This window comes from Ranitomeya variabilis, chromosome 6 (assembly GCF_051348905.1).
Source record: "Ranitomeya variabilis isolate aRanVar5 chromosome 6, aRanVar5.hap1, whole genome shotgun sequence".
NCBI lineage: Eukaryota > Metazoa > Chordata > Amphibia > Anura > Dendrobatidae > Ranitomeya > Ranitomeya variabilis.
The window spans coordinates 458,351,655-458,368,210 of NC_135237.1; positions in this window are offsets into that span (position 1 = coordinate 458,351,655).

Sequence of the window (16,556 nt, forward strand, 5' to 3'; positions counted from 1 at the left end):
TCAGACCAAATGAGAATCATGAGGTCAAAGGAACTGGCCAAGGAGCTCAGAGACAGAATGTGGCAAGGTACAGATCTGGCCAGGGTTACAACAGATCATTAAACAATGATCTTCTGGATTGACTGCAGCAAACTCAATCCAGAAGATCATTGTGGATCTCTGAATGATCCAATGTTGTCCTAAATGCCTAATGATGATAAGTATAATCGACCTGTGTGTACTCAAGTCTCCATATAAATTAACCTGCTCTGTGATAGTCTCAGGGTTCTGTTTGAAGCATAGAGTGCATCATGAAGACCAAGCAACACAACAGGCAGGTCTGTGATACTGTTGTGGAGAAGTTTAAAGCTGGATTTGGATACAAAATGATTTCCAAAACTTTAAACATCCCAAGGAGCACTGTGCAAGCGATCATATTGAAATGGAAGGAGTATTATACCACTGCAAATCTACCAAGACCCAGCCGTCTGTTGTGAATTTGGATTCTGGGCTCCCCCGGTGGCTACTGGTGGAATTGAACTGGTGTCTTCATCTTCTCTGCTCACCTGTTCCCATCAAGATGTGGGAGTCGCTATATAACCTTGCTGCTCTGTTAGTTTCTTGCCGGTCAACAATGTTATCAGAAGCCTCTCTGTGCTTGTTCCTGCTCCTAGACAACTACTAGATAAGTTGGACTCTTGTCCATGTTTGTTTTTGCATTTTTGTTCCAGTTCACAGCTGTAGTTTCGTTACTGTGTCTGGAAAGCTCTTGTGAACAGGAATTGCCACTCTGGTGTTATGAGTTAATGCCAGAGTTTTAAAGTAATTTCTGGATGGTGTTTTGATTAGGGTTTTTAGCTGACCATGAAAGTGTCCTTTCTGTCTTCTGCTATGTAGTAAGTGGACCTCAAATTTGCTAAACCTATTTTCATACTACGTTTGTTGTTTCATCTTAATTCACCGCCAATACATGTGGGGGGCCTCTGTCTCCTTTTGGGGTATTTCTCTAGAGGTGAGCTAGGACTAATATTTTCCTCTGCTAGCATTATTTAGTCCTCCGGCTGGTGCTGGGCATCTAGAACCAACGTAGGCATGCTACCCGGCCACTGCTAGTTGTGTGTTAGGTTTAGTTCATGGTCAGCTCAGTTCCCATCTTCCAAGAGCTAGTTCCTATATATGCTTATGCTATGATCTCTTGCCATTGAGATCATGACAGTTTGACCGGCCCACTAAAGGGTTAAAATCCTTGGCTGAGAAAGGAGAGAAATAAGTAGTCTGCTGAAATTTTTTTTTTTTTTTTTTTTTTTTCTCCCCTTTGAATGGCTCTGTGTCCACCTGTTTGTAATGGATCTTCAGAGGGTAACTGCAGGTTTGAATAATCTCGCCACGAAGGTACAAAATTTGCAAGATTTTGTTTGTCATGCACCTGTATCTGAGTCGAGAATTCCTTTGCCGGAATTTTTCTCGGGGAATAGATCTGGGTTTCAGAATTTTCGAAATAATTGCAAATTATTTTTGTCCCTGAAATCTCGCTCTGCCGGAGACCCTGCACAGCAGGTCAGGATTGTGATTTCCTTGCTCCGGGGCGACCCTCAAGACTGGGCTTTTTCATTGACACCAGGGGATCCTGCGTTGCTCAATGTGGATGCGTTTTTTCTGGCCTTGGGGTTGCTTTATGACGAACCTCATTTGGAGCTTCAGGCAGAAAAAACTTTGATGTCCCTATCTCAGGGGCAAGATGAAGCGGAAATCTACTGCCAAAGATTCCGTAAATGGTCTGTGCTTACTCAGTGGAATGAGTGCGCCCTGGCGGCGACTTTCAGAGAGGGTCTCTCTGATGCCATTAAGGATGTTATGGTGGGGTTCCCTGTGCCTGCGGGTCTGAATGAGTCCATGACAATGGCTATTCAGATCGATAGGCGTTTGCGGGAGCGCAAACCAGTGCACCATCTGGCGGTGTCCACTGAGAAATCGCCAGAGAGTATGCAGTGTGATAGAATTCTGTCCCGAAGCGAGCGGCAGAATTTTAGACGGAAAAATGGGTTGTGTTTCTATTGTGGTGATTCTACTCATGTTATATCAGCATGCTCTAAGCGCACTAAAAAACTTGGTAAATCTGTTTCCATTTGCACCTTACCGTCTAAGTTTATTCTATCTGTGACCCTGATTTGCTCTTTGTCATCTATTACCACGGACGCCTATGTCGACTCTGGCGCCGCTTTGAGTCTTATGGATTGGTCCTTTGCCAAACGCTGTGGGTATGATTTAGAGCCTTTGGAGACTCCTATTCCTCTGAAGGGGATTGACTCCACCCCATTGGCTAATAATAAACCACAATACTGGACACAAGTAACTATGCGTATTAATCCGGGTCACCAGGAGATTATTCGCTTTCTGGTGCTGTATAATCTACATGATGATTTGGTGCTAGGATTGCCTTGGCTGCAATCTCACAACCCAGTCCTCGACTGGAAAGCTATGTCTGTGTTGAGCTGGGGATGTAAGGGGGCTCATGGGGATGTACCTGTGGTTTCCATTTCATCATCTATTCCCTCTGAAATTCCTGAGTTCCTGTCTGACTATCGTGACGTCTTTGAAGAATCCAAGCTTGGTTCGTTACCTCCGCACCGAGAGTGCGATTGTGCCATAGATTTAATCCCGGGTAGTAAATACCCAAAGGGTCGTTTATTTAATCTGTCTGTGCCTGAACATGCTGCTATGCGTGAATATATAAAGGAGTCCTTGGAAAAGGGACATATTCGTCCATCGTCATCTCCCTTAGGAGCCGGTTTTTTCTTTGTGTCAAAAAAAGACGGCTCTTTGAGACCATGTATTGATTACCGGCTTTTGAATAAAATCACTGTTAAATATCAATACCCATTGCCGTTGCTGACTGATTTGTTTGCTCGCATAAAGGGGGCCAAGTGGTTCTCTAAGATTGACCTTCGTGGGGCGTATAATTTGGTGCGAATCAGGCAGGGGGATGAGTGGAAAACCGCATTTAATACGCCCGAGGGCCACTTTGAGTATTTAGTGATGCCTTTTGGTCTTTCTAATGCTCCGTCAGTTTTCCAGTCCTTTATGCATGATATTTTTCGCGATTATTTGGATAAATTTATGATTGTGTATCTGGATGATATTCTGATTTTTTCGGATGACTGGGACTCTCATGTCCAGCAAGTCAGGAGGGTTTTTCAGGTTTTGCGGTCTAATTCTTTGTGTGTGAAGGGTTCTAAGTGTGTTTTTGGGGTACAGAGGATTTCCTTTTTGGGATATATTTTTTCCCCCTCTTCCATTGAAATGGATCCTGTCAAGGTTCAAGCTATTTGTGATTGGACGCAGCCCTCTTCTCTTAAGAGTCTTCAGAAATTTTTGGGCTTTGCTAACTTTTATCGTCGATTTATTGCTGGTTTTTCGGATATTGCTAAGCCATTGACCGATTTGACTAAGAAGGGTGCTGATGTTGCTGATTGGTCCCCTGATGCTGTGGAGGCCTTTCGGGAGCTTAAGCGCCGTTTTTCCTCTGCCCCTGTGTTGCGTCAGCCTGATGTTGCTCTACCTTTTCAGGTTGAGGTCGACGCTTCTGAGATCGGAGCTGGGGCAGTGTTGTCGCAGAAAAGTTCTGACTGCTCCGTGATGAGGCCTTGTGCCTTCTTTTCCCGTAAATTTTCGCCCGCTGAGCGGAATTATGATGTTGGGAATCGGGAGCTTTTGGCCATGAAGTGGGCTTTTGAGGAGTGGCGCCATTGGCTTGAGGGGGCCAGACATCAGGTGGTGGTATTGACTGACCACAAAAATTTGATTTATCTTGAGACCGCCAGGCGCCTGAATCCTAGACAGGCGCGCTGGTCATTATTTTTCTCTCGGTTTAATTTTGTGGTGTCATACCTACCGGGTTCTAAGAATGTTAAGGCGGATGCCCTTTCTAGGAGTTTTGAGCCTGACTCACCTGGTAACTCTGAGCCCACATGTATCCTTAAGGATGGAGTGGTATTGTCAGCCGTTTCTCCAGACCTGCGGCGGGCCTTGCAGGAGTTTCAGGCGGATAGACCTGATCGTTGCCCACCTGATAAACTGTTTGTTCCTGATGATTGGACCAGTAGAGTCATCTCTGAGGTTCATTCTTCTGCGTTGGCAGGTCATCCTGGCATTTTTGGTACCAGGGATTTGGTGGCAAGGTCCTTCTGGTGGCCTTCCCTGTCACGAGATGTGCGAGGCTTTGTGCAGTCTTGTGACGTTTGTGCTCGGGCCAAGCCTTGTTGTTCTCGGGCTAGTGGATTGTTGTTGCCCTTGCCTATTCCTAAGAGGCCTTGGACGCACATCTCGATGGATTTTATTTCAGATCTGCCTGTTTCTCAGAAGATGTCTGTCATCTGGGTGGTGTGTGACCGTTTCTCTAAGATGGTCCATTTGGTTCCTCTGCCCAAGTTGCCTTCTTCTTCCGAGTTGGTTCCTCTGTTTTTTCAAAATGTTGTTCGTTTGCATGGTATTCCTGAGAATATCGTTTCTGACAGAGGGACCCAATTCGTGTCTAGATTTTGGCGGGCATTCTGTGCTAGGATGGGCATAGATTTATCTTTTTCGTCCGCTTTCCATCCTCAGACGAATGGCCAGACCGAGCGGATTAATCAGACCCTGGAGACATATCTGAGGTGTTTTGTGTCTGCTGACCAGGATGATTGGGTTGCTTTTTTGCCATTGGCGGAGTTCGCTCTCAATAATCGGGCCAGCTCTGCCACTTTGGTGTCCCCGTTTTTCTGTAATTCGGGGTTTCATCCTCGATTTTCCTCTGGTCAGGTGGAATCTTCGGATTGTCCTGGAGTGGATGCTGTGGTGGAGAGATTGCATCAGATCTGGGGGCAGGTGGTGGACAATTTGAGGTTGTCCCAGGAGAAGACTCAGCTTTTTGCCAACCGCCACCGTCGTGTTGGTCCTCGGCTTTGTGTTGGGGATTTGGTGTGGTTGTCTTCTCGTTTTGTCCCTATGAGGGTCTCTTCTCCTAAGTTTAAGCCTCGGTTCATTGGCCCGTATAAGATATTGGAGATTCTTAACCCTGTTTCCTTCCGTTTGGACCTCCCTGCATCCTTTTCTATTCATAACGTTTTTCATCGGTCATTATTGCGCAGGTATGAGGTACCGGTTGTGCCTTCCGTTGAGCCTCCTGCTCCGGTGTTGGTTGAGGGTGAGTTGGAGTACGTTGTGGAGAAAATCTTAGACTCTCGTGTTTCCAGACGGAGACTCCAGTATCTGGTCAAGTGGAAGGGATACGGCCAGGAGGATAATTCTTGGGTGAATGCATCTGATGTTCATGCCTCTGATCTGGTTCGTGCCTTTCATAGGGCCCATCCTGATCGCCCTGGTGGTTCTGGTGAGGGTTCGGTGCCCCCTCCTTGAGGGGGGGGTACTGTTGTGAATTTGGATTCTGGGCTCCCCCGGTGGCTACTGGTGGAATTGAACTGGTGTCTTCATCTTCTCTGCTCACCTGTTCCCATCAAGATGTGGGAGTCGCTATATAACCTTGCTGCTCTGTTAGTTTCTTGCCGGTCAACAATGTTATCAGAAGCCTCTCTGTGCTTGTTCCTGCTCCTAGACAACTACTAGATAAGTTGGACTCTTGTCCATGTTTGTTTTTGCATTTTTGTTCCAGTTCACAGCTGTAGTTTCGTTACTGTGTCTGGAAAGCTCTTGTGAACAGGAATTGCCACTCTGGTGTTATGAGTTAATGCCAGAGTTTTAAAGTAATTTCTGGATGGTGTTTTGATTAGGGTTTTTAGCTGACCATGAAAGTGTCCTTTCTGTCTTCTGCTATGTAGTAAGTGGACCTCAAATTTGCTAAACCTATTTTCATACTACGTTTGTTGTTTCATCTTAATTCACCGCCAATACATGTGGGGGGCCTCTGTCTCCTTTTGGGGTATTTCTCTAGAGGTGAGCTAGGACTAATATTTTCCTCTGCTAGCATTATTTAGTCCTCCGGCTGGTGCTGGGCATCTAGAACCAACGTAGGCATGCTACCCGGCCACTGCTAGTTGTGTGTTAGGTTTAGTTCATGGTCAGCTCAGTTCCCATCTTCCAAGAGCTAGTTCCTATATATGCTTATGCTATGATCTCTTGCCATTGAGATCATGACAGCCGTCCCTCTAAACTTTCATCTCAAACAAGGAGAAGACTGATCAGAGATGCAGCCGAGAGGCCCATGATCACTCTGGATGAACTGCAGATATCTACAGCTGAAGTGGGAAAGTCTGTCCATAGGACAACAATCAGTCGTACACTGCACAAATCTGGCCTTTATGGAAGAGTGGCAAGAATAAAGCCATTTCTCAAAGATATCCATAAAAAGTGTTGTTTAAAGTTTGCAACAGGCCATCTGGGAGACACACCAAACATGTGGAAGAAGGTGCTCTGGTCAGATGAAACCAAAATTGAACTTTTTGGCAACAATGCCAAACAATATGTTTGGCGTAAACACAACACAGCTCATCACCCTGAACTCACCATCCCCACTGTCAAACATGGTGGTGGCAGCATCATGGCTTGGACCTGCTTTTCTTCAGCAGGGACAGGGAAGATGGTTAAAATTGATGGGAAGATGGATGGAGCCAAATACAGGACCATTTTTGAAGAAAACCTGTCTGCAAAAGACGTGAGACTGGGACGGAGATTTGTCTTCCAACAAGACAATGATCCCAAACATAAAGCAAAATCTACAATAGAATGGTCCACAAATAAACGTATCCAGGTGTTAGAATGGCCAAGTCAAAGTCCAGACCTCAATCCAATCGAGAATGTGTGGAAAGAGCTGAAACGTCTGTTCACAAACGATCTCCATCAAACCTCACTGAGTTTGAGCTGTTTGCCAAGGAAGAATGGGCAAGAATTTCAGTCTCTCGATGTACAAAACTGATAGAGACATACCCCAAGCGACTTGCAACTGTAATGGAAGCAAAAGGTGGCGCAACAAAGTATTAAGTTAAAGGGGCTGAATAATATTGCACGCCCCACTTTTCAGTTATTGAATTTCCACAAAAACTTTAAATAACCAATAAATTTCATTCAACTTCACAATTGTGTTCCACTTGTTGTTGATTCCTCACCAAACATTTACATTTGGTATATTTATGTTTGAAGCATGATATGTGGGAAAAGGTTGAAAAGTTCCAGGGGCCGATTACTTTCGCAAGGCACTGTATATTCAAAGCCTCCGACTTAGTTAAGTTAATTTTAAAATTAGACAAAACTGAATATTTTTTAAATTCGAACATCATGCTTGGGAGAGTTACAATAGAGTTAGTTATGAAGAATAAGTCATCCGCATAAGCTGCAATTTAGTAAGAGATATTTTGAATCATTAGACCCGTAATTTCTGGGTTGGACCAGATTCACCAAAGGAAGGGCTCAAGAGTGAGAAATAGGGGAGAGAGGGGGCAGCCCTGCTGAGTGCCATTTGCAATTGGAAATTTCTCTGAGAAAACACCATTCACCCGCACACAGGCGAAGGGAGTACTATAGAGAGAACCAATCCACTATAGCATGGATTTCTGCAACTCAAAAGATTTCAACATCTCTTCCACGAACACCCTGTTGACCCGATTGAAGGACTTTTTGGCATCTGTGGATAAGAGCATCAAATGGGAGTCATCCAATTTGGCTTTATAAATGAGATTCCAATTTGGCTTTATAAATGAGATTCAAGGCCTTAGTGGTGTTGTCCCTCGCTTCTCTGTCGGACATAAATCCCACCGTCAGGGTGAATAATGTCTCCTAGCAAGGGCGCAAGTCTGGTTGCTAGAATCTTGGTAAAGAGTTTCAAGTCTACATTAAGTAAAGATGTTGGGCGATAGCTGGAACACTGGGCAGGATCTTTACCTACTTTATGTATAACAGTAATGTTAGCAGTTAGCACATCTTTGGGAAGTGGAGATACCGAGCAAGCAGATATGTTATTGATTGCAGACAGGAAGGGAGAGAATAAGTAGCAGCCAAGTTTTTTGCAATAGATCAGAGGGGGATCATCTGGACCTGAGGCTTTACCCAAAGTAAAGTAGCGATTTTCAACTTCAATCTTTCATTCATCAAGATCCAATATGTGATTCAAATGTTCCTTTGATTTTTTTTAGAGCACTGTAGTTGGCTTGTGTACAAACAGGAGATTTATTACAGGAACATTCTATAATAGAACATACTTAAAGAAGACCTGTCACTAGCTTTTACACATTCAACTGGCAACATCATGGAAAATTGGCTGCAGAGCTGAATAAAACAGTTTTTATAGTTTTTCTTCTCATCTACATTGCGGACATATTAGCTTATAAAATTTAGATTCTAATTTTGTCTTTAACCAAGCAAGGCATTGGCAGAAAGTCTCCTTTGGGTTTATTTTTTTCCACTGCATGATATTGATCAATCATAAATAGTTGGTGCCATGCAGGAAAAAAAGCACACCTACAAAGAAATTTAGAACAGACTTTCTCTGTGTGAGACATGTAATTACATAGTTACATAGATACATAGTTATTAAGGTTGAAGGAAGACTTTAAGTCCATCTAGTTCAACCTATAACCTAACCTAACATACCCTAACATGTTGATCCAGAGTAAGGCAAAAAAAAACCATGTGGCAAAGAGTAAGCTCCACATTGGGGAAAAAAATTCCTTCCCGACTCCACATACGGCAATCAGACTAGTTCCCTGGATCAACACCCTAACAAGGAATCTAGTATATATACCCTGTAACATTATACTTTTCCAGAAAGGCATCCAGTCTCCTCTTAAATTTAAGTAATGAATCACTCATTACAACATCATACGGCAGAGAGTTCCATAGTCTCACTGCTCTTACAGTAAAGAATCTGCATCTGTTATTATGCTTATATATATTAAAACCTGGCACTCAACTTTTTTAAAGTTAAAAGATTCATGGCACTTCATCTTTTTGGATATACTTTATTTTTTTATTTTTTCTCATTTATTTGCATACCATTTCTTTGATATTTTTTTGTAACTTTCAGTAACTGATGAAGGTCAATTGTTTATGACCGAAACGTTTTGCTGTTACTGCTCTTCCGCTTGGAATAAAAAATCATCTTTAAAAAAGTTGAGTGCCAGGTTTTATTATATATATATCGCTAAGGTTTTGGAACCTACCTGGGCACCACTATATAGAGCTGTGCACCCGCTTATTCCTGATACTGTTATTATGCTTAAACCTTCTTTCCTCCAGTCATAGAGGATGCCCCCTTGTCCATGTCTCAGGTCTATGATTAAAAAGATCATCAGAAAGGTCTTTGTAGTGTCCCCTCATATATTTATACATTAAAATAAGATCACCCCTTAGTCTTCATTTTTCCAAACTGAATAGCCCCAAGTGTAATAACCTATCTTGGTATTGCAGACCCCCCAGTCCTCTAATGACCTTGGTCGCTCTTCTCTGCACCCGCTCCAGTTCAGCTGTGTCTTTCTTATACACCGGAGACCAGAACTGTGCACAGTATTCTAAGTGTGGTCGAACTAGTGACTTGTATAGAGGTAAAATTATGTTCTCCTCATGAGCATCTATGCCTCTTTTAATGCATCCCATTATTTTATTTGCCTTTGTAGCAGCTGCCTGACACTGGCCACTAAATGTGAGTTTGTCATCCACCCATACACCCAGGTCTTTTTCATTGACGGTTTTGCCCAGAGTATCACCCTGCTTTTCTCACTGATCTCAATGCCGTCATCTACAAACACCTCTTGCAGCTCTTCTCTTACAGCACTAAAATTGCAGTAAAAGGAGAACTGCAAAGGTGTTTGCAATGCCACACAGATCTTCTCTACTCCTCTCCCCCACTTTTAATCAGACTAAGTGCCTCTGATTGACTTGTCTAGGAATTTAGGAAGTGAAAACATTTAGAGAAAAGAACATCATGATTACTCACCCTGACGAAGGGGCAACAAGAAATGTGTACATTGGTGCTATATTTATTCCTGTCTAAAGGGTTAATAAAATCTTGTGATTTACTTTAAGTTGGATCATTCGCTCTGGTTCTCTGGCACATGGAGGAAGAAAATATCTGTCAATAAGACGGGGATATGAGGTCCAGTCTCTTCCCCATGAAGTAAGTGTTGCAATTAATTCTTGTCCATACCCTGTATAATTCGCAATCTATTTCTGCTCTGTCGGCTGGCGCTCCTCTTTTTTCTGTTTTAGATGGTTTCATGTCTAATTAAAGGGTAAGTCCAGAAAGGACATATTGATAGTGTCAGGTGACTTTGTCAGTGGTGACAAGGCAGCTCTTAAATGGCTCCCGTGAACACGCTTGGCGCAAGCTACTCCATTTCCCAAAACCCAGAAGTTAATCTGGCCTTCATCCTTTAACCCCTGTACAGGATCTGGTTTTATGCAAGGGCCCCTGGGCAAGGGCTACAGAGTCAGGTAGTCAGGTACTTTCATCAGGCAGAAGAAATGTTAAATAACAAGCTGGGGTCAAAACAAAAAGACACTAATACTGAAAAGGAGCAGAAATCTCAAACCAAACCAGGAAAGCAAAAATCTATATCTGGCAGCTTCCAGCAGTAAACTGAAGCTTTAGTAGGGTGTGGTACTCTTCAATTAGCAGTAGCAGGATGCTGATTACGACATACTGGACAGCAGTACAGGTCCAAGGCACTCTAACCTAAGTAAGGCTACGTTCACATTTGCGTTGTGCGCCGCAGCGTCGGCGCCGCAACACACAACGCAAATAAAAACGCAGCAAAACGCATGCACAACGCTGCGTTTTGCGCCGCATGCGTCGTTTTTTTCATTGAATTTGGACGCAGCAAAAATGCAACTTGCTGCGTCCTCTGCGCACCGACGCGGGCGCCGCAGCGACGCATGCGGCGCAAAACGCAAGTGCGCCGCATGTCCATGCGCCCCCATGTTAAATATAGGGGCGCATGACGCATGCGGCGCCGCTGCGGCGCCCGACGCTGCGGCGAGGACCGCAAATGTGAACGTAGCCTAACTGGACAGAGCCTGGGCTGTCCAGAGCTTCTAGTTCTGACATGTTCTCTTTCACCAGCGTCACCCGCAGAGTATGGAATTGGTGGGGTTCTGACACCAAGAACTCCTTACCAATCAGCTAAAAACCTCTTTGAGAGGGGAACTTGCTTAGCGCCCACTGCCAAGTACTGTGCTTTATGTCCAATTCAAGAGGGGGTCCCAGGTGTCAGACCCCACAACTCTCATATCGAAAACCTTTCCTACAGATTAGCCATGTATGAATAACTGCTTTAACATTCACACTTGATCAAGCTGAGCATAAATGTTTATACGGAGTTTGGTGTAAAAAGCAGTCTGACATGTATAGCTAGTCGGTACCTTATCGAACCCAAAAGCACATCTGCCACATGACAATACAACATTATTATGAATGGCTTATTTGTTAGTGGGAGTGGGAGACCCAGTTACAGATTTTGCATTGGAGTCCAGAAGTCTCCGGTTGCACCTCCGTGTTTTGGCTTGATATGACAATATTCTGCAGGAACTAAAGCTAAACAGTTCTGTTGTATGCATCAATGGCATATAGTTTATACAAGTTCACCGTGTAACTTCAGCTTTTTCTTTGTTTTTTGTGTCTTTTAATTCATATTTTCAACAGTTCTCTAAGTAAATTCAGCTAGTAACAGGAAATAATTTCAAAATGGCACATTATGATGACCGTGGTGACAAAATCCTCAAAGCGATCCATTCTTATAGAAATAAACATTATAATCCAGCATTTGATATGTAAATAGATCCCATTACTGGAATTGATGAGAGTGTCCAGAATGACTAATGAGAATAATTGATTTTGTCAGCTTTTTATCTTAATACTTAATATATTTTTTGTCTGAGAGACAAAAGAATTCCAAAGAAGTGAAAGGAAACAGGCAATATGATTCTTGGCACTGAATGTAGAAACGACAGATATTTTCTGATAGTATAAAACAAAAGAATATTCACTTTGCCTGACAACTTTTTGATGCCAGAACTAACATTTTAAGGAAAACAAAAAATTCTCAAGTGAAACTTTGTATTCCGTTGCCAAAATAAACAAGAAGCATGTAATGTTATTAGTTTGATTTGTGAAAGCAACAATTTAAGTGAATCATTTTATATCAGTTATATTTTTGGTGACAATTTGATGTTTGAAAGAGGGAGGGATTAATCATGAAAACAATTAGGATATATATTTTTAACATGTGAAACCTTAATAAAAATTCTGTTCAAAAGCGCTCCCTTTTAAATAAATGAAAAAGTTAAAAAAAGCCACTGCCACTGTGCGTAAAAACTGAATGAAACAAAATGAAAAAAGTATGCCCTACAATTAACTCTTCGTATACCTTTGATAACAAGTTTAAAATAAAATGAAAAAAGTATGCGCTACAATTAAATCCCAGCAGTTTGAATAAAAGGAGACACGGTAGACTTCATTCATGATATAATCAGCCTGTGGTATAATCCTAATAATTGCCTGTATATATACGTCTAGGATTAAAATATAACTTTTACTGTAATCTCATTAAAAAAGAACAACACACAGTGCAACATAAATGCATAAACAAAGTGCAAGGTGCATCAGACAGACAAACACTTATAGTGATTTGTGCTTTAGATCAGCATTTTGACCTAGTGCCTATGGCCAAATCCAATATTGAAAAGTACTGATCTCTAAATAGAGGAATCTACGGTAGCCTTCAAAAATATTTAGGTTATTAGTACCTTTTCACCATAAAAAACTCCTAGGAGCATGGTTACCCTTATATAGCGCAAAAACACATTGGAGTTTAACAACACTCACGTTCTGGGTTTGAGACAATAAATATTGCATATACCCTAGTGGATGTGATTACTCCTTATTCCGGATTATTATCATACATCCGTTTTTTAACCACAAATAGGATTTAACCCCCAGTCACATGCGCTGTACATTCAATGGTCATCAGTTTAGGGGTTAACAGTGTGGATCAATGAATCCCCAAACATCATCTATTTCAGTGTGCAATAAGCAAAAAGATGTGCTATACACAAGATGCTTCTCATATTTAGGGGAATCCATCAATAAAAGGACTGTGACAGGCACATGTATATATGAAGCGATCTCACCCGCCTGGAAACCGTCCTATCTCGTTACCTCTTTTCCAATAATGACGAGGGATCCTTTCCCCATCCTTACGGCCCCGACGCGTTTTGTTTTATCTCATCAGGGGATACCGTTGGGACTGTTAATAACGCGCATGGATGACAGCGTTGGCTGGACTGCAGAGGCATTAACAGTCCCAATGGTAAGTAAGATTAGTCACAAAAGGATATTCTCAGAAATATGGTGAAGATTATGATGCCACATTTTCTACAGTTGCTAAGCAAACCACATTCAGGACTCTAATGGCTGTAGCTGCTATACAAAAGATGTTTGTCTGACATTTGAAAATCAAAACTGCCTTTTTAACCCCTTAACGACCGCCGATACGCCTTTTAACGGCGGCCGCTAAGGGTACTTAAACCACAGCGCCGTTAATTAACGGCGCTGTGGAAAAAGTGAATAGCGCCCCCCAGAGTCGGATTTTCTCTGGGGTCTCGGTTGCCGAGGGTAGCCGAGACCCCAGAGAACATGATTCGGGGGGTTTTTACCGACCCCCGAGTTGCGATCGCCGGTAATTAACCGTTAACCGGCGGTCGCAACAACAACAAAAAAACGCGATTTGCCTTTTAATTTCTCTGTCCTCCGATGTGATCGCACATCGGAGGACAGAGAAATAGGGTCCCCGATGGCCCCCGATAGCCCCCCAATACTCACCTATCTCCCCCGGTGCTCCTCGTGGCTCCCGATGGGCGCCGCCATCTTTTTTCCGGGAACAAATGGCGGGCGCACGCGCAGTACGCTGCCGGGGGTAGCCGAGACCCCAAAGAACATGATCGGGGTCGGTTTGCACCGACCCCTGTTTTGCGATCGCTGGTAATTAACAGTTTACCGACGACCGCAAAAAAAAAAAAAGCGATCTGTAATTCTCTGTCCTCTGATGTGATCGCACATCAGAGGACAGAAAAATAGGGGGATTCGGGGACCCTATAATACTCACCCGGTGTCCCTGGGTCCTCTTCCGTCTCCTCCTGCCGGCCGGCTTTATCCTCATGGCGGGCGCATGCGCAGTGCGCCCGCAATCTGCTGCCATCTGCCGGCCGGCAGGAGAGACGAGTTGGGGCTAAAATTAGGGTTAGGGTTAGGGTTAGGGTTAGAGTTAGGGTTAGGGTTAGGGTTAGGGCTAGGGCTAGGGTTAGAGTTAGAGTTAGGGTTAGGGTTAGGGTTGGGGCTAAATTTAGGGTTAGGGTTTGGGTTAGGCTACTTTCACACTAGCGTTTTTTGGCTTCCGTCACAATGCGTCGTTGGAGAAAAAACGCATCCTGCAAAAGTGCTTGCAGGATGCGTTTTTTCTCCATTGGCTTGCATTAGCGACGCATTGCGACGGATTGCCACATGTCGCATCCGTCGTGCGACGGATGCGTCGTGCTTTGGCGGACCGTCGGCACAAAAAAAGCTACATGTAACTTTTTTGTGCGATGTGTCCGCCATTTCCGACCGCGCATGCGCGGCCGGAACTCCGCCCCCGCCTCCCCGCACCTCACAATGGGGCAGCGGATGCGTTGAAAAAACAGCATCCGCTGCACCCGTTGTGTGGCGCTTACAACGCTAGCGTCAGTACGTCGGCCCGACACACTGCGATGGGCCGAGTATGACGCTAGTGTGAAAGTAGCCTTAGGCTTCTTTGACACTTGCATCGGTACGGGGCGGTCGCAATGCGTCGGCCCGACGTACCGACGCACGTTGTGAAAATTGTGCACAACGTGGGCAGCGGATGCAGTTTTTCAACGCATCCGCTGCCCAGTCTATGTCCTGGGGAGGAGGGGGCAGAGTTACGGCCACGCATGCGCGGAAATGGCGGACGCGACGTACAAAAAAAAAGGTTACATTGAACTTTTTTTGTGACGATGGGGCTAAAGTTATGGTTAGGGTTGGGGCTAAAGTTAGGGTTAGGGTTGGGGCTAAAGTTAGGATTAGAGTTGGGATTAGGGTTTGGATTAGGGTTGGGATTAGGGTTACGTTTGGGATTAGGGTTGGGATTAGGGTTACGTTTGGGATTAGGGTTGGGATTAGGGTTAGGGTTGGGATTAGGGTTAGGGGTGTGTTGGATTTAGGGTTTTGATTAGGGTTATGGTTAGGGTTGAGATTAGGGCTGTTTTGGGGTTAGGGTTGTGATTATCGTTAGGGTTGTGATTAGGATTATGGATCGGGTTAAGATTAGGGTTAGGGGTGTGTTGGAGTTAGGGTTGGAGTTATAATTTTGGGGTTTCCACTGTTTAGGTACATCAGGGGTCTCCAAACACGACAGCCAATTTTGCGCTAAAAAAGTCAAATGGTGCTCCCTCCCTTCTGAGCTCTGCCGTGCGCCCAAACAGTGGTTTACCCCCACATATGGGGCATCAGCGTACTCGGGATAAATTGGACAACACCTTTTGGGGTCCAATTTCTCCTGTTACCCTTGTGAAAATAAAAACTTGGGGGCTAAAAATCTTTTTTGTGGGAAAAAAAAATATTTTTTTATTTTCACTACTCTGCATTATAAACTTCTGTGAAGCACTTGAGCATTCAAAGTTCTCACCACATATCTAGATAAGTTCCTTAGGGGGTCTAGTTTCCAAAATTTGGTCACTTGTGGGGGGTTTCTACTGTTTAGGTACATTAGGGCTCTGCAAACGCAACATAACACCCACAGACAATTCTATCAAAGTCTGAATTCCAAAATGGCGCTCCTTCTCTTCCGAGCTCTGCCGTGTGCCAAAACAGTGGTTTACCCCCACATATGGGGTACCAGCATACTCAGGAAAAATTGGAGAACAAATATTGGCATCCAATTTCTCTTGTTACCCTTGTGAAAATAAAAACTTGGGGGCTAAAAAATCTTTTTTGTGGAAAAAAAAATATTTTCTATTTTCACTACTCTGCATTATAAACTTCTGTGAAGCACTTGGGCATTCAAAGACCTCACCACATATCTAGATAGGTTCCTTGGGGGGGTCTAGTTTTCAAAATGGGGTCACTTGTGGGGGGTTTCTACTGTTTAGGTACATCAGTGGCTCTGCAAACACAACATAACGCCCGCAGACCATTCTATCAAAGCCTGCATTTCAAAATGGCGCTCCTTCCCTTCCGAGCTCTGCCGTGCGCCCAAACAGTGGTTTACCCCCACATATTGGGTACCAGCATACTCAGGACAAATTGGACAACAACTTTTGGGGTCCAATTTCTCTTGTTACCCTTGTGAAAATAAAAATTTGGGGGCTAAAAAAATCTTTTTTGTGGGAAAAAAAAATATTTTTTATTTTCACTACTCTGCATTATAAACTTCTGTGAAGCACTTGGGCATTCAAAGTTCTCACCACATATCTAGATAAGTTCCTTGGGGGGTCTATTTTCCAAAATGGGGTCACTTTTGGGGGTTTCTACTGTTTAGGTACATTAGGGGTCTGCAAACGCAACATAACGCCCGCAGACAATTCTATCAAAGTCTGCATTC